Source organism: Pristis pectinata, chromosome 6 (genome assembly GCF_009764475.1).
Source record: "Pristis pectinata isolate sPriPec2 chromosome 6, sPriPec2.1.pri, whole genome shotgun sequence".
Classification (NCBI taxonomy): Eukaryota; Metazoa; Chordata; class Chondrichthyes; order Rhinopristiformes; family Pristidae; genus Pristis; species Pristis pectinata.
In genome coordinates, this window is record NC_067410.1 from 58,521,548 (window position 1) to 58,544,213 (window position 22,666).

The 22,666-nt window shown below is 42.0% G+C and overlaps 1 protein-coding gene across 5 annotated transcripts in view; it reads left to right on the forward strand.

The window, feature by feature from the left end:
* The first annotated feature begins 2,699 nt into the window (after window positions 1-2,699).
* Window positions 2,700-22,666, forward strand: part of LOC127571766 (AMMECR1-like protein) — a 65,012-nt gene continuing 45,045 nt past the window's right edge. The window contains exons 1-3 of one of the 5 annotated variants that reach the window (XM_052018459.1): window positions 2,700-3,152; window positions 9,248-9,293; window positions 10,351-10,474. The gene's annotated coding sequence lies outside the window, so the exon portion shown is untranslated. Of the gene's footprint in view, window positions 3,153-4,299; window positions 4,444-9,247; window positions 9,294-10,350; window positions 10,475-22,666 lie in introns of those variants that run through there. The other 4 variants (XM_052018456.1, XM_052018457.1, XM_052018455.1 and 1 more) reach the window with 4 other exon arrangements.

The window sequence follows — 22,666 nt, forward strand, 5'->3', positions numbered from 1 at the left end:
TGTGTGGGAGAAAAAATACAAGGCTGTTAGATTTAGACTAGAAAAGACAGAAGGCAGATTGAGTGGAGAATGAACACTGGGCTAGCCAGCCTGTTTTTGCACCATATCCTACATCACACTCTCCAACTCAAACCCCTCCAATCTCACCCTCCAAACTCGCCAGTCTGTATTCACAATGAAACCCTTGATCTTTCAATTTCACACACCCTTTTCTCCCAGAAAAGACTGTTTCTGACCACTTCCTTGTATTTCACTTCACTCTCATACTTCTTCCCAACCTGACTTCCTTCTATCACCCTCTCCGATAAAAATCCTTCACCATTGCACTACTACACTTTGAAAAAACAGCCTTGATTCACATCATTGGTTCCGCTACAAACCTCCTAAACCACAACTTCACCCTCACCTCCAGCTTTAATGGACTAGTCTCCAATAAAACCACTTCCTCTTCTTACCCCTACCTGACATCAGTCCCTTTGGCATAGCCTTTGTCTCCACTACCTTAACTCCAAAGGTTGCAGATGTGAAGAGAATGGATGGACAATTGATTCAGCCATGCACTGTCAGATCTGTCTGGACCACTTAAAGCACTATCAGGCCCTGCATTCATCTGCCCAAACTCCTCACCCTGGTCCCCTGCTTCCTTTCTTTTTCCCTAGACTGTTACCTTGAACAAAATATTCTTAATTTATACAGAAATTCATGAGATTATCTGATTAGCTTTCCAACCTTTTCTAAACCATTTGCTAAACTTCCTCTAGGTTTCTTACCATATCCCCGATCTAGAATTTTTAGTTTTTTTCCTATCTCCCTCAAGTTCTTCCCAGGGTCACCTTTTCCATAAAGCCCAATTCTGCTCTCTAAAACCTATTCCCATTAAATTGCTGACCATCCAACATCCCTTCCTGTCTAATTAGTAGCTCTCCCCTCTCATGTAGAGTCACATGGCACAGAAACAGATCCTTCAGTCTGAGTCCATGATGACCATCAAGCACCCAGCTCCACTAATCCCACTCCACTACACAAGTACTGTCACCCTTTCCTTAAAATCTGTCATCATCACCCCAACCCCTCAAAAATCCAACATTTAAACCTTTCAGTTTTGTAAACCACAGTTCCACCTCCAAAGTCCTTGATAAGATTTATTTAAGTCCTTTAAGATGTACATCGAAACACACAGTGAAATGCATCTTTGCGTACAGTGTTCTGGGGGCAGCCCGCAAGTGTCGCCACGCTTCCAAATCCACACACGTTTCCCAGAGCATGTGTGAACCTCCAATTTGATCTATAGCCTTGCCGAAGTACCAAAAAAACTCATCAATCAATACTCTTTGTAACTGACAGAGATAAACTATTCTCCTCATCTATCTTGAGCTGCCAGCAGGCTTTGACATAGCTAACCAAACCATCCTCCTCCAAACCTTTTTCACTGTTGTCCAGTTGGATGGAACTGCATTTGCCTGATTTCACTATCCTGCCATGGCCAGAGAATGAATTGCAAGGACTTCCCACCCCTCCTGCACCATCACTGCTGCTGTCCCCTAAGGTGATACTTGTCAACCCCCTTACCTCAACTCTGTGTTGCGCTTCAACAACATCATCCAAAAGCATGGCAGCAGCCAGGTGGAAATGAGGACAACCCATCACCTTTGTCTACAATGTCATATTGATGATGGACATACAGCACTTGATGACTAGCATTTTTTTCTCTGATGAAACAGTGAAAACTGAAGCCATAGACATTCATTCCTGCCACAAATCCATCCTCTAACCAAGCCCATCCCTCCCCTTGCAAACTATGTGAAACTGAAGAACACTCTTGGCCAACTTTCATTTCTCCCACCTTCCATAAACTTACATCCCAAACTTTGCTACCCATTTTCTAATGTACAATGTCCTGTCCAACAATCTACTCCCACTTAAGTGGCAACAGGATTTTAAAACTTTGATCTTTGATTTCTAATCCCTTACTCTATCTCCACCAGCCCTCCAACCTGAAGTGCACTCAGCTAACTGCAATCTTATGTATTCCCAAAATTAACTGGCAGTTATGTTTTCAACTGTCTCAGACCTAAGCTTTGGAATTCTTTCCCTAATCTCTCCAACTTCTTTAAGATGTTCCTTAAAACCTATGTCTTTAACCAAATTTTTGGTTACCTGCTCTGTTTCCTTAAATTGCTCATAGTCAAATTGCAATTATTACTACAAGCAGAGAAATGGGGAATTCTGCTTGTTTGCACTCTGCAGGTACAAACTCAGTCCCCCTTCCTCTTTCTCCATGGTCTCGCAGTTTCTCTCTCTCTCAGACTGATTATGTTTGCTAACATTGCTGTCAGACACCATGGGCCACCCCATTGTAATGAAGACAACATGTGGATGTTGACGTCTAGTAGGCAGACACTGCAGGAGCCTGAAAATTATCTTGAATTAATTATCCAAAAGCCAATTTAGAGAGAGAAACCACTTGGGCAGCAATGTGGTTACCCCGGCACACCAGGCCACCTCAGCACCGTTCAAGTTACCAATGTTCCCAGATAAAGATCTCTTAATGAGTTCTGACATTAGTCTCCGCCAGTCCTCCAGTCTCCGAGGTCACGGTGGCCGCCGGGATACCGGCGCCTCCCCAGGTCCTCCGAGCTCGGAAATCACGGTGGCCGCCGGGATACCGGCGCCTCCCCAGGTCCTCCGAGCCCGGAAATCACGGTGGCCGCCGGGATGCCGGCTCCTCCCCAGGTCCTCCGAGCCCGGAAATCACGGTGGCCGCCGGGATGCCGGCGCCTCCCCAGGTCCTCCGAGCTCGGAAATCACGGTGAATAACCTACCAGTTCCAGCGTGTCTTGATGCGCGCCGACGCATGATGTCAGCACGCCCCATTGCACGCTGGGATATCGGAGGCTATCTCGGTCCTCCAACCCTTCCAGCCGTTCCGCTGGGTTTAAGTGGCCGCTGCTCCGCCACCTGAGCGCCGCCTCTCTCCTCTCCGTCGCTGCCGGTTGCCTGGGCGGGGTTTCGGGTCAGATTGCTGCTGTGACATGGCTACATGATCGAGGGAATGTGTACCAGGGAAGAGGCCGGCCTCCTCCTCCTCCTGCTGCTGCTGCTGCCCTTGTCTGAGGCTGAGGGAGCGCCCCAAGCACTCGCCACTTTACAAGGTTTGACATTCACTACAGCTCGCTGGTGCCGTGTGTGTCCCAGCCGCAGCAGGGGCTGTGTGCTTCCTTTCTGACCCCTGCGAAGTGAGGGGAGGGGAGGGGAGGGGGGGTAGGGTGGTGGTAGGGGGAGGGTGGTTGTGGGGGTGGGGGGGGGGAATGCTAGCTCGGTGATAGGCAGCAGATTATACCTGCATCAGCCCTGGTCGGCATCCTTGGCCCCGGCTCCACCGTGCCCATGCATTGCAACAAAAGAAGAACCTATCCCTGGAGGGCTTCCCATTGCGGCGCTCTCCTGACACCCCAGCCAGCCGGAGTCAGCCCCGGCAACAAATCAGGGGAACCCTACCGCCCCTGGCACTGCTCCCAGAACCAGCACACGCCCCGCAAAACGTGCAACCTCTTCCCAAGATCCTGCACGTTCATAACCCAATTCTCAGACTTTATTCTTAAATGCTTTCTCTTTCAAGTTATTCAATCCATCCTCACTATATTGGTGGAATTCTAATGCAACGCCATAGCCTGTAGTTGCAAAAAAGTCTGAACAATCAAAACAAAAGAACCTCGACGTTCAGCAGCAGAAATGGTTTAATTGTCTCCCCCACCCCCTTTCACAGTTCTGACGAAGGGTCTTTGACCTGAAACGTTGACTGTTTCTCCCTCCACAGATGCTGCCTGCCCTGCTGAACGTATCCGGCGTTTTCTGTTTTTGTTTCACATTTCCAGCATCTGCAGTTTCTTTTGTGATTTTTTTAAAAAACAAATTTGATTAATATCCCGCTTAACGCTGATCTTATTTTGTGCTGCTGTAAACTTGTTTTGGAAATCGAGTTCCCCATACCTTCTCCCATCTCTGATTTTTGGCAGTAAATTTGGGTTGGGGGGATTTGAGGCGATCGTGGCAGCTGGCTCGGGGCTTAAAATGTTTACCTTGCTGATTTCTCGCTTTCTCCCCCCCCCCCCCCCCCCCTTCAATTCTGCAAAGGAGGTGGGATTTACAGCGGAGAACAGGGACTTCCCTTTACTGCCACCTACTGTAGATCAGGGAGGCACTCTGCTTCTCTGATCAGTGGGAGATCCGAGCAGCCAGGCCCCCAGGAAGCCAGCCTCATTGATTTACCAAAGTGACGTAGCATTCGTTGTTTCAACCATTGCACTGGCGTTGAAAATGGCCAGTTATTTTGGGGAACGATCTTGAGCAAAGGGGAGAAAGGCCATGCGCACACCCGCAGATCAGCACGTACGAGATAGGAGGCAGAGGAAGTAAAATCTATATCCAGGATGAGAGGAGAAAGTGAGTAATTGTAAGCTGGAGAGGCAAGTATACCGAATACCTGGTGTAAATTACAGATGGAAAATAACATCAATAACGGGGAGGATGGGACTCTATGCAAGAGACGTGTATATCCTAAATAAGTAGGAGACGATACATTTATGTGGATGGAACACAAAACAAATGAGAGTGGGGAACAGATTTCAAATAGAATAATACTCCCCTCCTTGGCCTCCTGGGGAGTGGACGGGGAAAGGGTGGGGTCACATACCAGCTGTAAGGAGGCAGGTGACTGTGTCAGGAAACTACCAGTGCACTGTAAGGCACTGGAGATGTAATTGTTCCAGGTTAAAGTGCTTGCTAGTTCTTGACCAGTGAGATTGGAAACTGACATGCTTGTATACACGTTCTTCCTTTTGGATGGAATTTGATTTACGGGGCATAAGTCAGCCATTTAGCCCTTTGGGCTCATGCTAATGGCTGTGCTTCATGCAACTGCTTCCTTTCTCCCAAGCTAATCATTACTTTTTCCTCTTCTGTTTTTATGGCTTCCCCTTAAATACATACATGCTCTAACTGTGCCTTGTTCCAACAATGTGGATGTTTCTGCTGAAATCATATTGGATTTATTAGTGACTGTCTTATACTTGTGCTCCATTGTTCTGTGCAGAAATGTCTTTGTCATTCTTTGTTTAGTTAAATCCTTTGATCATCGTTAGATCTTAGTCCAGCTCTCAGCCAGTTTTCTATGAAGCAGGGTCTGTTCAATTTTCTCCGATAGGTAGGATCTCTTTGTTCTGATGTCGACGTAGATTTATTTTGAAAAGTGAGAAACTACAGCTGCTGAAAAGCTGAAGTTTAAAAACCAAACAGAAAATGCTAGAAATACTCAGCAGGCCAGGCAGCATCTGTGGAGAGAGAAATCAAGGTAATAGTATTGTGCACAGTTTTGGTCTCCATATTTGACATACTTGCCATGGAGAGAGTTCAGTCAAGATTCATGATACTGGCTTCTGAGATGGAGGTTTTGCTGTACGAAAAGAGGTTGAGTAGAATTGGCTTGTATTCTCTAGAGTTTAGCAGGGTAATCTCATTTAAACTTACAAAATTCTTGCAGTTCTAGTCAGGGTGGACTGATGAACGGTTTTTTCCTCTTACAAAGGGGTCTCGAACCAGATGTTACAGAACCCAAGACTGAAGAGGAGAAACTTCTGAGGGCAGTGAATGTTTGGCATTTCTACCCCTGAGGGCTGTTACTTTGAGTTAATTCAAAATGGCGATTGATAGATTTCTGGATATTAAGGAAATCCTAGGATGTGAGGATAATGCAGACAAATGGTGCTGAAATAGAAGATCAGTCGTGATCATGAAGGATGGCAGAACAGGCTCTAAGGCCTGCTCCAGATTCTTGTGTTCCTGTTAATGAGGACAGTAGAGATGGGGAACAAAACAATGGAACTGAAAATCTGACGTTAAAAACCAATGTCGAAAATCACCGATTCAGGTAGCATCTGACATCTTTCCATCAGAGTGGCCAGTTCTGATGCAAGGTCATCCTGCTATAACATTAGCTCAGTTTTTCTCTCACTCCACAGATGCTACTTAATCTGAGTATTTCCAACAATTTTTAGCTCTGATTTCTTGCAGCGGCCATGTTCTGCATCTCGGAGTTCCAGCATTGTCTTTTCCCCCTCTCTCCTCCCTCATTCATCCTCCTCTGTTTACACCTTCTCCAGACCAATTAGCTGGTATTAACAAGCGTTCATCCCTCTCCTAGACGGCACCAACAACATTTGAGTCACCTGGATAATTTTGGTCTGTGCCCTAACACAGCTGCTCCTTTGTTCTGTCCATCCACCCCCCCCCCCTCCCCGCAACCTAAACACACTTGTTTTTTCACTTCTTGTGAGAGGTCATTGGTCTGAAACATTAGATCACCAACTGTGTCCACAAATGCTGCCTGACCTGACAAAATACTGCATTTTCTGCTGAAATTTGTTTGCATCTTCACTGATGCCTCTTTCTTTGATTTAAAATATGGAGAGCTGAGCTATTCAGACCATTTTAATGGGAGCTCCCATATTAGACCAATAATCCCACCAAGCTAATAGTGTACACCATGTGTAATGAAATGAATCTTGGGGAAAATACTGCACTAAAACACTGCTGGTTTTTAATAGTAATTTATATTTTTCTGAAAATGAATGATCCTGAAAATTATTAATTCTATTTGTACTGTATCTTTAATTGCTGTGGTACAGTTATTCTTTTTACATGGTGCATTTGTGGGCTTGTGTTATATATTCTTGATGTCTAGACATTAGAACTTGACTGAGTTCCTAATGAGTGCTGCTGCAGATTTGACACTACGGTATGTTTGTGTATATTCAAGAGAAGGCTCAAGATTGGATAGTCGTGATGAATAGACTGTCAACTTCAGGGCACTTCATAATCAGACAGAGCTGAGTGATAGAAGACAAGCAGCTGAATATGTAAACGGTCTACATCTATTGTTTAGCTCATAGACTTTCTGCGGCCTGGGTCTAGGGCTTTAATGGGCAGTGAATGAGTTCAGAAGTGACAAATAATGAGAAAATGAGCCATATCATGTAGATGAAAATGGGGGAGAAAAACAAAATTGAATGCTTTGTTCAGATGGTTGGGAATAGATTAAAGGCAGAATCCAATCAATTAGAGGTCATGTGATGTCCACTTACTCAGTCTTTCCCTACTTCACATTTCAGGAACAAGGAAAAATCAAGGCAGGTATTATTAAGTGGTGAGACATACGGAATATGAGAGATCGGGGGTTCTGGTTAATGGCTGGTAAATGGAACCTATCAGGATGATGCTCACTGGTAGTAAAGCAAATCAAATGCTGGGATGTACTGAGAGTTCAGCACTGAGCTGAGAATGTGAGTTTATGAACCATTGGTGTGATTACTCTTAGATTATTTCATGCCACTTTGATCACTGCAGGGCAGAAAGAAAATTACAACAATTGAAAGGTTATAGAAGAAAGAAGCCAGAATGAGGGATTGGATTATGAAGGGGTATTACATAAATTGAATACCTTTTCATTGAAGAGGCTGAAAGGTATTATGAATGCTGTATTTCAGAATCTAATGGGTTTGGTGATGCAGAGTCTGTCTAAAATAGTGCAGCCAGAAAACATAGCCTGCACTGAAATCTGCAAAAACAATATTTCAGTGAACAAATGATTAAAAAAATATGTCGAACACACTCCCTAGGGGGAAAGTGAAAGCAGTTAGGATTGATTAATTCAAATGCTAATTAGATGGGTTCTCAGAAAATAACCAGGATGTATTGAGTTCAAGAGCCGCAAGGTAATGTTGCAGCTCTATAAAACTCTGGTTAGACCACACTTGGAATATTGTGTTCAGTTCTGGTCACCTCATTATAGGAAGGATGTGGAAGCTTTAGAGAGGGTGCAGAGGAGGTTTACCAGGATTCTTCCTGAATTGGAGAGAAAGTCTTATGAGGATAGGTTGAGCGAGCTAGGGCTTTTCTCTTTGGAGAGAAGGAGGATGAGAGGTGACTTGATAGAGGTGTACAAGATGATAAGAGGCATAGATCGAGTGGACGGTCAGAGACTTTTTCCCAGGGCAAAAATGGTTAACACGAGGGGACATAATTTTAAGGTGATTGGGGGAAGTCATAGGGGGGATGTCAGGTAGGTTTTTTATACCAAGAGTGGTGGGTGCATAGAATGCACTGCCGACAGGTGGTGGAGGCAGATATGTTAGGGACATTTACAGTAAGAGACTCTTAGATTGCCACATGAATGGTAGAGAAATGGAGGGCTATGTGGGAGGGAAGGGTTAAATAGATCTTAGAGCAGGATAAAATGTCGGCACAACATTGTGGGCTGAAGGGCTTGTACTGTGCTGTAATGTTCTAAGTAAGTTCAGGATATAAATAACTATGGCTTGTAGTATGTCTAGTATGCTTGGGTTAGTGATAGTGGGGTTAGTGCAAAAACAAAAGTGGTGCTGAGGTAAAAGAGCATGGCTGAGGGGCCAAACAGCCACCTCCTGCTTCTAATCATGTTGTGTTCTTGGGAGGGACAGGTGATTTCAGATCCATGTTTCCAAAAGAACCTGGAGATATACTTGTTGGCTCTGCATCTGTTGTGGTCTATTTAACAAAGAGTGTGATTAGTCAACAACTTTTTTCGTATTGTATCTTATGATTTCTAGAATGGCAGAGGATGAACTTTGAACAGCTTTGGTCTTTCATTCTCTCATAATTCCTAGTTTCCTGTGTGGAATTTGTTCTAACTTCTTGGTGCTAGTTCCTTTAATGCTGCTGGCAGAAAGAAATGCAGAAGCTCAAGAATCCAGAAGACTTTTATTTCGTGCATTCCCTTAGAATGGATATAGTCACAAACAGATTGAGCTGCCTCTTTTGAGGGAGAACTTGAAATGTACCTTATCCTGTGTACCTACCATTAGGTCTGTATGTGCTCACCACATATTTTATTGGACCTTCAAACCATGCTCATGGCTGTATTTTCAATGTACAATATTATTCCAACCTTCTAATATACCTTTCACATAATGAAATTATTAGCAAGTACAATGAGTGCTATAGGGGTAAGCAAGAAATGCAGAAAATTCTGACTTTTCTCTGCATAAAGTGCCCCATTAACCCTACATTTAAAACTTGGGGTACTAATTAATCATTTTTGCATGTGCTAAATTGTCAATGTAAGTTTTTGGGAAGTACAACAATCATGTTTAGCATGTGTAACCAGTGACAAATTTCTGTGCTGCTGACTTGTGCTTTCCTGTTGCTTTTGCAGAGGCTCTTTGGGGAGGATCTGGAATTCTTATTGACAATTGATAAATGTAAGCTCTTACAAAGACGCTTGGTGGCAAAGAGTTTAAAAGCAGGATGCTTAAAATGGTTAAAGGATTTGATCATTTTTTTCTCTCTAAATACCCTATTTCCTCTTGTTGGACCATCAAAAACCAGCAAATAATCTTAAAATTATAGCCAGGGTATTTTGGAAGAGAAATTGGGAAGTATTTTCTACACAGATTTTTGTGGCAAAGTTGGCTGATGTTTTAAAACTTAAAGTTGATGATTGAACTTGGGATTCTGCTGCTCCATATGGATTGCTTTACCACTGAGTTGTGGATGTTTTACACTGCTTTGGGAAGTTGTCCAGTGTAATCTTGCCACCTTTGTGTTTTCCTATTACTTGCACAGTGTTACCACCTGTTTGTTGGTCTTTACACTACCTCATATGACCTAGAAGTCCCACCTGCACGATCCCATCATCTGTGTTCTGTAGCAATCTAGCTGGAGGCACAGAGAACCTGTTTTGAAGTTTGTCTAGATGGTATTCACAATTACTACAACATGCTTGGCATCTGCTTCACCAGGTCAAATCTAATTGAAGTGTTGATCCAGTGATAATGCCAACTTGTTTGGAAATGAGTGTAATTTAAGAAAAGAAAAAAAATGTTTTTCTTTTATAGGTGGTTTTCTGTGGCAGCTGACTCTGGCTTATCACTGCCAGTAAACTCGTCTATGCTCCTGGCATAAATGGACTGTCCAAAACTCCTGAAGACGGTTAACTTTCCAGTTAACTGCTTTTGCTACTTCTGTTGACAGTACAAACAGTTCTTGACCCGCTTCAGTCACTGTTGGAAAGGCAAAAGATTTTAAACTAATTACAGTTCTGGGTGTTTTTCTACATGGATGGGCAAAGTATGCAACTTTCACTTGCCTTCTGTTACGCTGGACAGTGATACTGGTGGTAACATTGAAAATTGTCAGATTTGTTACTTACGATTCTGAGCAAATCTGGTTATACCTGGATTTAACTCTGGGGAAAGTTTCTGAAACAGTGTTATCTTCATCCTTATGATGTGTATTATTTCTCTCCCTGTGTTTCAGGCTTCACAAGTTGGGAGAGTTTGATCGTAGCCAGGAATGGAAGTGAAGCTGACTGACTTCACTCTGGAATTTCAATAGCCCAATCACCTGTGCAAATTACTTGGTTCCAAAACTTCCAGAACAGGTATGCATCAGTAACATGGAGATGATTGCTGTTCAGTTTAATGTAGTTATTTACATTTATTCTGTTTATTTTTCTCCTTTCTCTGGTAACTTGCCAATAGACCATTGTTCATTTGAACCCAAGCGTTAAGTGGCAGCAAGTAATTTGACCATGGGCCAGAGGGCCTTATCCTGTCCTTGAATGACCTCTGCGTACACAACATTTCTAGCACGAGTTGCTCGCTAGTGATCAGATGTTTCTGGCCTATTTTCTCCTCCCCTCAAGCTTGGGGACAAAGTGGCCGATTGTAGTATTCTAGTTGTTTACTCATCAGAGACTGGGATTTGAATCTGGGTCCTGCTGTATTGTTTAGTTAACAATGCAGGGCAGTTAAAGTAGCTGCTTTCAACACTTTGTACTGGAAACTTTCCCTGAACAGAGATTTCCTTTTCATCAATGGACTGAAGGGGTAATGCATGCTCTTCATCACATTAGAGGTGACATTAAATGTAAGGTCCATGTGCTGTTGAGGCAGATATAACAGAGGCTCAAAGTTGGAAGTCTTGTAGAAGCTCAGACATCATTCCTCCCTCAGCCAACATTAACAAGAGACTAACCGATCATTCATCTCATTTCCTGTTTTTGGGCTCTTTGTGCTTAAGTGGGCTGCTATGTTTTAATACAAAACAGTAGTGACTGCTCTTAAAAATGAGCTTGTTAAATGCTTGGGAAATGTAATGTACTTTGCAGGGAAACACATCAGAGTAGAAACTTTCAGAACTAGATTGGGCTCTGCTCCCAATGGCTTGGCAGGTTTTGTGCACCGGTATGTTTCAGTTTTGATTGCACAAGCTAGGGTTAGGTAGTTCAGCTGTGACAGTGGAATATGGACTACAGTGTAGAGGAGAAAAATCATTCATGAGAAATATAAATGTAAAGGTTGGGCCCAGCTGTGAAGCTAATTGAGTACCCAGCTGACACAGTCTGTGTGCATGCTTGAAGAGTAGTTACTCTTCAAGCATAGACACAGTACTTTCTGTCAGAAATGAAAGATTGTTCTCCTGAGAACTGCTCCAGAGAGCAAGTATTGGCTGCTTCTCTCCTTCACACCTCTTCAGCTCTCATCTTAGAGTTGCTGTTGTAACAGCTGAAACCATTCCTGATTCCCATCGCCTGATGTTATGTGTGGATCCTGCCTGTCCAGCCACATGTGGCTGTTCTAGGCTCCCAGCTGTTTCCTGTGAATTTTTTTTAAAATCCCACAACCCTCAAATTTCCTGCTGGCTGGTCCTGTCTACAACATTAGAAGTACAGTCTGACCATCTGATGTTGGCAGTCTAGCCGGTTTTCAGCATATTCTTTCCCAACATTAACTGCCAAGCAGAAGTACAAGATGTCTACATTAACAAGACCATCCAAGTGAACAGTCTAACCTGCTAATAAGATTTCTTCTTTATGGTATTAACTTCTTCACATTCCCTCCTCAAAAAAAAAATGAAATTCAATCAACTTTGATTTCCACATTCAACAATAATAGGAAAATATAACGCATGCAAGTTATAGGTTTCTCTAGGATTGGAATTGCCAGCTCTCCTGGATTATCCAAAGGGATGGTTCCTGCAGCCTGGGAGGAGGGTAGAACCCCTTCCTGCTACTCCGATCCCTGCTTGATTCAAATTGGGGGAGATGTAAACCTAAACTGTGGAGCTCTGTATTGCTGAGACAATTAACCCATTCCAGGTCAGGGAAGTACTGCATCCTGATCTGGATTCGCCCACTCAAAGTCAGGAGAGATGTGGAATGACCCAGTCTAGATTGGGAGGAGTTGTGTGGCTAAGTTACCATTAAACACTGGGCCCAAAGAGCTTTCTATTTAAATGCTACATGATGTTTAATAGTAGTCATTCTGTGAGAACATTTTGAAAATCCCTTATGAGTCTTATGTAATGAATCATAAGGTGCTGTTTCTTCTGTTTCCTTTCACTTTTTTTGTGTTTTGTCTGCTAAATATGGTGGGGATCCTTCCTAAGCTACTACCAGATAGTGAAGGAAAACTCACCAGCTTTACATCAACCACATTGATTTGTATTGTCTACAGCACAATATCATTCCACATAGCTGTATAAAACTTTCATTAGGTGGCATTTGGTGTATTGTGTACAGTTCTGGTCACCCCATTACAGGAAGGATGTGGAGGCTTTGGAGAGGGCGCAGAAGATGTACACCAGGATGTTGCCTGGATTAGAGTATTAGCTATAAGGAGAGGTTGGACAAACTTGGATTGTTTTCTCTGGAGAGTCAAGAGGCTGAGGGGCAAACAGATAGAAGTTTATAAAATTATGAGCGGCATAGAGAGTCAGTCTTTCTCCCGGGGTAGAAATATCAAATACTAGAGGGCATGGCTTTAAGGTGAGAGGGGGAAAGTTTAAAGGAGATGTGCGGGAGCAAGTTCTTTTTACACAGTGGTGGGTGCGTGGAACATGCTGCCAGGGCTGGTGGTGGAAGCAGCAATGATAGCAACATTTAAAGGGCATTTAGCCAGGCACATGAACATGCAGGGAATGGAAGGATAGATCCCACGTGCAAGCAGATGGGATTAGATTAATCTGGCATCATCTTCGGCAGGGACATTACGTGCCAGTTCTTCTGCTATACTAGTTCTAGTCCAACTGGTTTATGCTTGCAATTATGCCACCCACAAGCCTTCTCCCACCATCTAACCTTCATTCATATGGCCCATCTAAGTTCCTCTTAACAATATGGTAGCCCAGCTTATGAACTTGCCCTTGATAGGACAGTTGTGCTTCAATTGGTGACACCTTTGTCAGTCAGGGACTTTGTGAGTTCAAGTCCTATTCCAGAGATGAGTACGAGAGTCGAGGCTGATGCTCCACTGAAGTCTTGAGCAATTGCTCCAGTATTGTAGGTAATGTCTTTTGGGTGAGGTGAGATGATAGTATGTGGAAGAATAGTAAGGGAGTTATCCCTGGTGTCCTGACCATTGTTTAACTATCAATCAACATCACTGAAAGAATTTATCTTATCATTATTACATTGCTGTTTATGAGAGGAAGCTGCTCTCAAATTGGCTGCTGCAGTCCCTATGTTACAACTTCATTTCAATTGTAGTTTATTGACTGTAAAGCATTTGGAATCTCCTGAGATTGTAAAGGATATAATAATAAGTGAAGCCTTTTTTGTGGTCTTGTGTGAATTTCTGATTGGATTTATTAATGACTAACATAATTATGTGTTCTAATTTTTGTCTCGCCACCTGAAAGCATTTTCCTGACATCTATCTTACCAGAACTTCAACAGTTTAAAAACTTCTGCGGTCACCCCGTTAGGTTTTGTTTCTCCTGCTTGATCTTTCTAGAAGTTTAACTTTTCAGTTGTGGTAACATCAATGTGAATCCTTTTTGCCCTGTCTTTTGTGACCTTTTTATGATGGAGACTGTGTGGTCCAGTAGAGCTTCCACACAAGATTAGCATCACTTTTCTACTTTTCAGTCCTCAATAGATGGGAACACTAGTGCCTTTTTGCTTTTGGTTTGTTTTCCTTTTTTTCATGGTATTAATTTGTGCTGCTACTTTTAATAATCTTTGTAATCTGCGATTCCTTTACTCTTTAATGTTCTATGAAACTGCAGCTCAAAATTTCAGAGCCATGCAATATGTTATTTGCCTTAACTATACAAAAAATTAATCTGTGAGCTTACTAGCAGTTACGGCTCAGCTGGTGGTACTCTTGACTGGGTTCAAATCCAACTCCAGAGACTCGAGCTCAAAACTCTAGGCTGCCACGCCAATGCAGTACTGAGTGATGGTTGCGGGAAATGCTTTCATTTCTGCTTTTTAAATCAAAATCCATTCCCTTACCACTACTGACGTTGAATTCCATTTGCTCATTTATTTTAGTCCTTCTAGAATCTCAGCTCCATGTCTCTTTAAATAATTCTGCATATTAGCAAGGGACTTGCCCAAGTTTCAGACTGATGCATAGAAATGTTCATGTCTGCATGGATGGCTTCAAATGTATCTGGAACTGTTGATGGTGTGATTCTGATCCATTGCCATCCTGCCACAGCTGTGTCTGAAAGCTGCCTGTGTAGTTGATAGCTTTGTTCTGCTTTGACTTAAGTGGTGAAGCTTAAAGATATTCAACAGCCAGTCTTATTGAAGGGATTTTGCAGATGTGTACCTGTGGCTAGTGACTGTTCTGTTATAAATTTAATTTTGTGTTCTTTCAAACTAAATTAGTCTAATACTCAGCAGCAGGAACAATTGAAGAACATCCATTGTCCATTTACACAAGAATTCTGGATTTCATCTTGAGCCATAGAAGGTCCTGATGAACTTTTGTAAATCTTAATAAAGCCCCAGAGTAGCAAATGCAGTATTAGACTCTACAATGCAGATAGGATGTTCTGGTTTTAGAGAATGCACCTATAATTGCCATCTCCCCCACTTGTGTTGTCTGGGAGATTCCAGGAATAGTAGATAAATCTTCCAGGAATGATGCCAGAAATCTGGGAGATGCATTGAATTCTTAGTCCAGACCTGTGCTGAGTGCCATGCATTTCATTAGTTATTTACCTGATTCTTGGAAGTTGTACAATAAGGTCAGACATAAAACATGAGGCAAAGAGAGACTGTCAGCTAAAGAAAACTAAACTTCTGAAGGCTGATGTGTTAACATTTGCACACTGTGGGCAAGAGTAAGTATCATCTGGTCAGTTCCCACATGTTCAGTCTTTTTGGGTATTTTCAACTGCAGCTGTTAACCCACTATGCACCTATACTGTTGTTAGAAAATGTTGCATTCTGACATGCACATCATTGCTGTGACCTTGGTAATGATGCAGCTTTTTTGAATGTTAGATAGTAATAAAAGTCATTTTAACAGTATCAGTGAAGTATGGGGTTCCAACTGGCTTATTAGAGGCCATTAGGGAAAAAGATGTGCTGTTCTTATTTTCACAGGCCTTTGTGTGATTCCAGTAAAATGGATGACTCTTTACTGCTTAGTAAGCCATTCGGTTTTATCAAGACTGCAGTCAGTATAAAAATGGCTCACCTCTTATCTTTTCACTGGGGGATTCAAAGTAAATGTCTGCATTGTCATTACCTTCAGAAAGAATGTATATAAATTTTGCTCATTGCACAGGGATCAATTTCAATTTGTTAACCCTGAAGATCATGTGTGGTGATAGACTACTTCTTGTGAGACTGGCATTCTGCAGAACCTCCTTCACTGAGTAACTCAGTGTTGCATTCTACACAAATGGGCTCTAGTTTGGGATTATCAGATGCAATTTCTGCTGAGAGACTTCAACGATCTGGCTGCTGAAGGCTGAGACTGGGAAACTTCAGGAGGAAAACGCAGAATCTTGGAAGGACTCAGTGGGTCGAGCTGCATCTGCATAGGTAAGAGGAGTAAGTTGACTTTTCTGGTCAAGAATCTGCATTAGGACAGAGGGAACAGGAAAGATTGCCAGTATATAGCAGTGTGAAAGGGGGTGGGACAGAGGCTGGTAGGTGGTGGGTGGAATCATATGGGGAGTGGATGAAGGGCAGATGAGACCAGGTGGTGCTTGGGGGATGGAGGGATGAACAAAAGAAGAAACCTAGGTGGACAGATGAATGTGTGGGAGGAGAGCACTCTGGGTGTGGGTTACCTGAAATTCAGTATTCATACCATTGAGCTGCAAGCTACCCAAGCAGAATATGAGACACTGTTCTTCCAGTTTGTGTACGGAGAAGGCCGAGGACAGATAGGTTGGTGTGGGAGTGGGAAGGAGAGTTAAAGTGATGTGCAGTCAGAAGCTCGAGATGCACATTGCAGACAGAGTGCAGGTGCTCTGCAAAACCATCACCTAGTCTGCGCTTGGTTTCACATCTCATATTCCACTTGGGCAGTTTACAGGAAAATGTTATGAACACTTTCCAATTTCAGGTCACCCACATACCCAGTTCTCTCTTCCCCCACACACTCACCTGTCCACCTAGGTTTCTTTTCCCTTTGTTCATCTCTCCATCCCCTCCCTACTCGTGGTTCCATCTGCCCATCATCAGCTCCCCACCTGGCTCCTCCTATCACCCACCAACACCCCACCCCCCCGCCCCCCCAACATACTGCTATATACTGGCAATCTTTCCTGTTCCCACTCAGTCCTGATGCAGGGGCTTGACCTGAATGTTGACTTGCACCTTTTGCCTCCACGGATGCTGCTTGACCCACTGAGTTCTTCCAATGTTCTTTTTGTTTTCTAGGCTCCAACACCTACAGTCCCTTTTATTTGAGAATTGTCAGAGCTAAGTCTAAAAGACCTTTCCTAGGCAAGCTGATGCAATCACAAAGTGTGCTTCTAATTTAGGACTGTTTCCTGAACACTGGTGTATGGTAATAGGCTGTTCACTGAGAAATCCAATCAAGTGTGATGAAAAATGACTTCTGATTAGGACAAACCTAGACATCAATACTTTTGAAGTCTCAGTAGAAGTCATGCGTGACAAGTGTTCTGCTTTGAAAACCTGGGTGAGGCTTCCAAAACATTATTTACATAGCACCTTGTCCCTCCTAACCTTGCAAATATTGAGTTACTTTGTAGTACAGTAACGGTTACTTGGGTAAGTGCTGTGGCCACTCTGCCCATTGCAAGATGAGTTTGTGGTGTTGAGAGAGGAACGAAGCATAAACCAAACATGGTGTACTGGGCTAAGCTGTTTATTGCTAAATGTTTGGTGGTATTCATGTAAAGAATTAGTACTATGCAATACCAATACATCAATTGTTTAAAGGGATGCAGGGTGAGGTGTGGATCAGTTAAGATCTAATTGATCGGTAAAACAGCCTTGAGGGGCTGAACATTCTGATGCTGGCTCAACACTGGAAGGCAATTTCCTGTTCTTTGTTACATAACAAAGTTGTTGTCATCCACCTGAGGCACAAGAACAAATGAATTTTAATTTGGTGATCTATTCAAGGATTGATGATTTTGGCAACTTCATTGTAGTGGATGTGCAATGGTTAGTTTATTTGTAGAAGTCCTTTTACCATAATCTTTTGACTCAAACAAGTGCACGAGCAAGCTGACATCCAAAAAGACTTATAGAGAAAAGTGAATAATTAGGAAATGCCAGTCGTCCGATATATTTGTGGGAATCCCGGGGTTCAAAGTGTATCACTGAAAACCCACAGCCACCACAAAATTTGTTAATGGGTTTCTCACGTGAAATTCTAGAGTGTAATTGCAGTGGTGGAATAACCACCATGATGTGAATCCAGCTGGTGTAGTTTTAGGGTCAATGAAATGTTTCTTGTCTCATAGTGGGGCGGCATGGTAGCATAGCGGTTAGCGCGATGCTATTACGGCGCCAGCAATCGGGGTTCGATTCCCATCGCTGTCTGTAAAGAGTTTGTACGTTCTCCCGTGTCTGCGTGGGTTTCCTCCGGGTGCTCCGGTTTCCTCCCACGTTGCAGACATACGGGTAGGTTAATTGGGTTTAAAATGGACGGCGCGGACTCATTGGGCCAGAAGGGCCTGTTACCACGCTGTAAATAAAACTTTAAAAAAAAAAATAATTTGTGCCTTGAAACCTTCCAGTGTGATGATAAGAACAATTTGATATCTAATGATAAACGTAAAAGTTGCTGTTTACGCCATGTGACCAGCTGACTCAGTGGAAAAATCCAGCTTGCTTTATTTAAACATGTATGTGAAAACAAAATAGGACCTAGCAGGTATTTTAGACCACTATTCTGGCCAGTATTCCTGCCCATATTTTAAAAAAAAACAGTCCTGATGTTTTGGATAAAATCAAAATGCTGAAAACACTTAGCAGTTCAAGCAGCATCTGTGGAGAGAGAAATGGTTATTTTGGGTCTGAGACCCTTAGAACTGGGTAAGAGAAAGCATGTTGCTTTAAAGGTGGGGGAGGGATGGGTAAAACAAAGAGCATATCTCTCATAGGATGAGATCAAATGAGTGAATGTAGCAGTTAAGATAGGATTATGATTTTATCTGTTTTGTGTTGCTAATAGCAAGACTGTGGAACATCCCAGCAAGTTAGACCATACTAATAGAAAGAAAAGCTAAAATGGTAACCAGCAGAAATGGCCAGTTCTGAAACTGATAGAAAGAAAGTGAGTTAACTAAAGATGAAGAATTTGATATTGAGTCCCAAAGATAGCAATGCATCCAGAGAGAAGATGGTGTTTTTTTTTCCTCTGGCTTGCATTGGGCCTTGTTGTAACAGATGGGTACGTCAAAGTGGGGGTAGGATGAGGAATTAGTGTGGCTCTGGGTAACTCCTGAGTACTAAGTTACTGGTGCTGTGCAAAACATTCACCCCATCCTGCATTTAGTTTCTCCAATTGCAGAGGAGGACTGTGACCATTAAATGCAGTACATTAAATTGAAAGAAATGCAAGTGAATCACTGCTTCACCTGGAAGGACCATTTGAGTTCCTGGGTTTGTATCTCCTGCAGTTGCATGGGGAAGTGCCACTCTGGCCAGTCTTTGCAATTTCTGCAAGCTCTAACAATATTCCATCAGCAGACCCCTCCCCTTTCAGCACTTCAAAGAGATTGTTCCCTTTGTTACTCTTTAGGCCATTGTTCTGTCCTGACCAAACACTTCTTGTCTTACGGCATTTCCCCATGCAACTGCACTCCTACTCTGTCTGTGACCTCCAACACTGTTATAACAAAACCCAAAGCAAGCTTGAGCAACAACACCTTTATCCATCTGGGCCATTGCGGGCTTTCTAGACTCTATCAAATTCTTTAACTTTACATAACGCATGTGCTTTCTGTCTGTAACAGAACTGGCCATTTCTGTTTGTCCCCATTTTGGCTCAGTTTTACTCTCTCCATTAGTATAGTCTGGCCCACCGGTATGTAATCACCAATTGGAAAAACAAGCAATCACACCTCTGTATAAAACTCTGGGCCTGCAACTTCCCCATTATAATTAAATACAAAGCCAGTTCTTGCATCCTGGTCAGTAGAAAGCCAGTAGTACCCCATGATACTTCGTAATTACCCAGGTATCACCCAAGGCCTCAACGGCCTCCATTATGATTTGCAACTAACCCTGTGATGCATTTCGTGTAATTCAATGTTAAATCTGCAGTTGCCATCATTATATTACAGTGCAAAGCCTGCAATTATGTGCAATATAATGAAGTACAATATTTACATTTAACCTCGTAATCAATACAAAATTGTTAATTATTCCATTTTAAGCATAGTACTTGTAATCAATCCTCTAATCCAATTGATAGTTTCTAATGACGTTGATTATTATCCAGTGTGAAGTCAGTAATTGTCTGCACTATAATGAGATATAAAGCTGGTATTATCTGTAATTACACCCAAGTATAATCCATTACAAAACCAGTATTTACACCTGTGTTATCTAGTAGAATGGCCATTTTTATGTAATCAGGTATTAAGTATGCAATTACACCCATTATATTTCCAGCAAAAAGCATAATTACCAATTTTGTACTAAATTATCTATCACCCTCTCTACCCTTCAAAAGGACTCCTTGTATTCCATTAACCAAGCTATAATCACCTGTCCCAGTATGATACTTTACATTATAATCTAATACATTTTACCTCCATATAATCCAGTTCAGAAACTGCAATTGTTCCATTATAAACCAACTCAAAGGCTATAGTTGCATCTCACTATAATTCAGTAATGAGCTTGTAATTAAATCTATATAATCCAACATTAAAAACTGTAGTTAACCCCATCATAATCTATTGCACACATTGTATATACTCCTTCATACAATCTCGTATAGCGCGACGTTATTACAGCGCCAGCGATCGGGGTTCGACTCCCGTCGCTGTCTGTAAGGAGTTTTTACATTCTCCGATGTCTGCGTATGTTTCCTCTGGGTGCTCCGGTTTCCTCCCATATTTCAAAAAGATGTACGGGTAGGTTAATTTGGGTTTAAAATGGGCGGTGTGGACTTGTTGGGCTGGAAGGGCCTATTACCACACTGTAAATAAAATTTAAATTAAAAAAAAAATTTAAACTGTAATATTTCCTTTATGTGACCTGGTAGGAAGATATAATTATCTTCAGACGAATCCTGTATAAAATCTATAATTACACCTATTATGTTCCAGCACTAAATACTTAACCATGCATTAATCCAGTGTAAAACATGTAACCAAAATGACAATCCTAATCACCTCCATTTATAATCTGCATTAAAGCATCAAAATGATATCTCTGATCTAGTACAAAGCACCTGAATGTATTTTAATCTGGTACAAAGGCCAAACCTGTCAGTAAGCACATTTTAACCCAAAGATTACAGTTACCCCATTATTTACAATCCAGAATCTGTAGGAATTCCATAGTAATCCACTATAAAGCCTTTGGGAATATATTTTAATAATTGGAATATTTTAATCATCAACATTATAAAAATGTGATAATTAGGAGTAGGCCATACAGCCCTCAAATCTGCTCTGATATTCAGTAAGATCATAGATTATCTGAAAGTCATAAAGAGAGATAGCAGGAAACAGCCCACCAAGTTTATGCCCACTGACAGCCACCCATTCACACTAATCCTACATTAATTTCAATTTTTATTCTCCCCGCATTCTCAACAACACCTCCCCCTCCACGTCCTATCACTCTCCTATACACTAGGAGCAATTTATGGTGGTTAATTAACCTACCAACCTGCATGTCTTTGGGATGTGGGAGGAAATTGGAGCACCTGGAGGAAAACCACATGGTCACAGATCATGCAGACTCCACAATGTTTCAAAAGGTCGCCCCTTTTCTAAACTGGAAAGGGTGCAAGTCCAACCGATTTGGGTTTTTTTTTTCCTCTCTCCCTTAAGATAACCATCTAAGCTTGAACCTCCTCTGAACTACTTCCATTGCAAATTTCTGCCAACTGAAGTAAGGACCAAAACTATGTACAGAATTCCAGTTCTGGTCTCACCAAAGCCCTCTTGAGTTCCAACAAGAATTCCTTATTCTTTTACTTGAATTCCTTGCAATACAGGCCAACATTTTTTTTTACATTCTTAATTGCTGCATGCTAATATTTGTGTATGTCCATATCTCTCTATTCACACGTACTTGTACAACCTAAACAATACGTTGTTGTTCTATTCTTCCTACCAAGGTGAATAACCTTGCATTATCTTGCATCAGCCATTTTTTGCCCACTCACTTAAAATGATGAAATCCCTTTGACTCTGTGCCTTCCTCAGAGCTTGACCTTTCCACTTCTTTGTTTCATCAGCAAACCACAATACACTACAATCTATTGAAGAACAATGAAGTTTTAATCCAATACAAAGAAAGGAAGTATCTCCATTAAAATTCAGAGATCTGTAATCCCACCTTTGTAATATCTCAGTTAAAAATAAAACATGTAACTACTGTATTATAATTCATCAGAAATTCTAGTTACACTACTATAATCAAGTGCAATGTCCATGATCTCTGTGCTAAACTCTATTGAAGTGTAATTATACCCAAGTAGAATCCAGGGCAACTGTTGTAATTACCCCATTATAATCCATTTTAAAACCAGTAATTATCCAGTTATGAGTGTCCAAACCCTACAATTACTACTACATTATAATGCAGTGCAAAACTCATTATGATGAATGGAAAGCAGTATGTATGTCTGGGAACAAACGAGAAATGTTTCATTGAAATGAAAAGGTAGAGAATCCGTTGCTCTTTTCTATTTTCATAGGTGAATGTAGGGTGCAGAATTGTGATGGTTACAGAACTTGGGAAAAGTAGTTGTCATGAGGGTAATTATAGACTTCACCATATTGAAATGGGCAAAATCTGGCAAATGTTAGGAGAGGTGAAGTGATGCATCTTGAAAAGGCAGTACATTATAAATGACACACATTTTTGAAATGTTTACTTTTTTCCCCACACTTGCTTTTGAAACCACTTGAGTCTATGCCAGCTCTCAGATCAATCCCTTTCCCCCATTTATTCCCCTGTAACCTAGTCTCTCTCATGTTTCCATTAACACCCGAAACCCAATCCTCCTCCTACCCACTGACTCTAGAGGCACTTTAGCGGCCAGGTCCCCCACAGCCCAGTGTCCCTTTTGGAATAAGGGAGGAAACCAGAGCACCCTGAGGAAATCCGCACAGTCTTGGGGAGAATGTGTAAATTCCAAACGGACAGCATGGG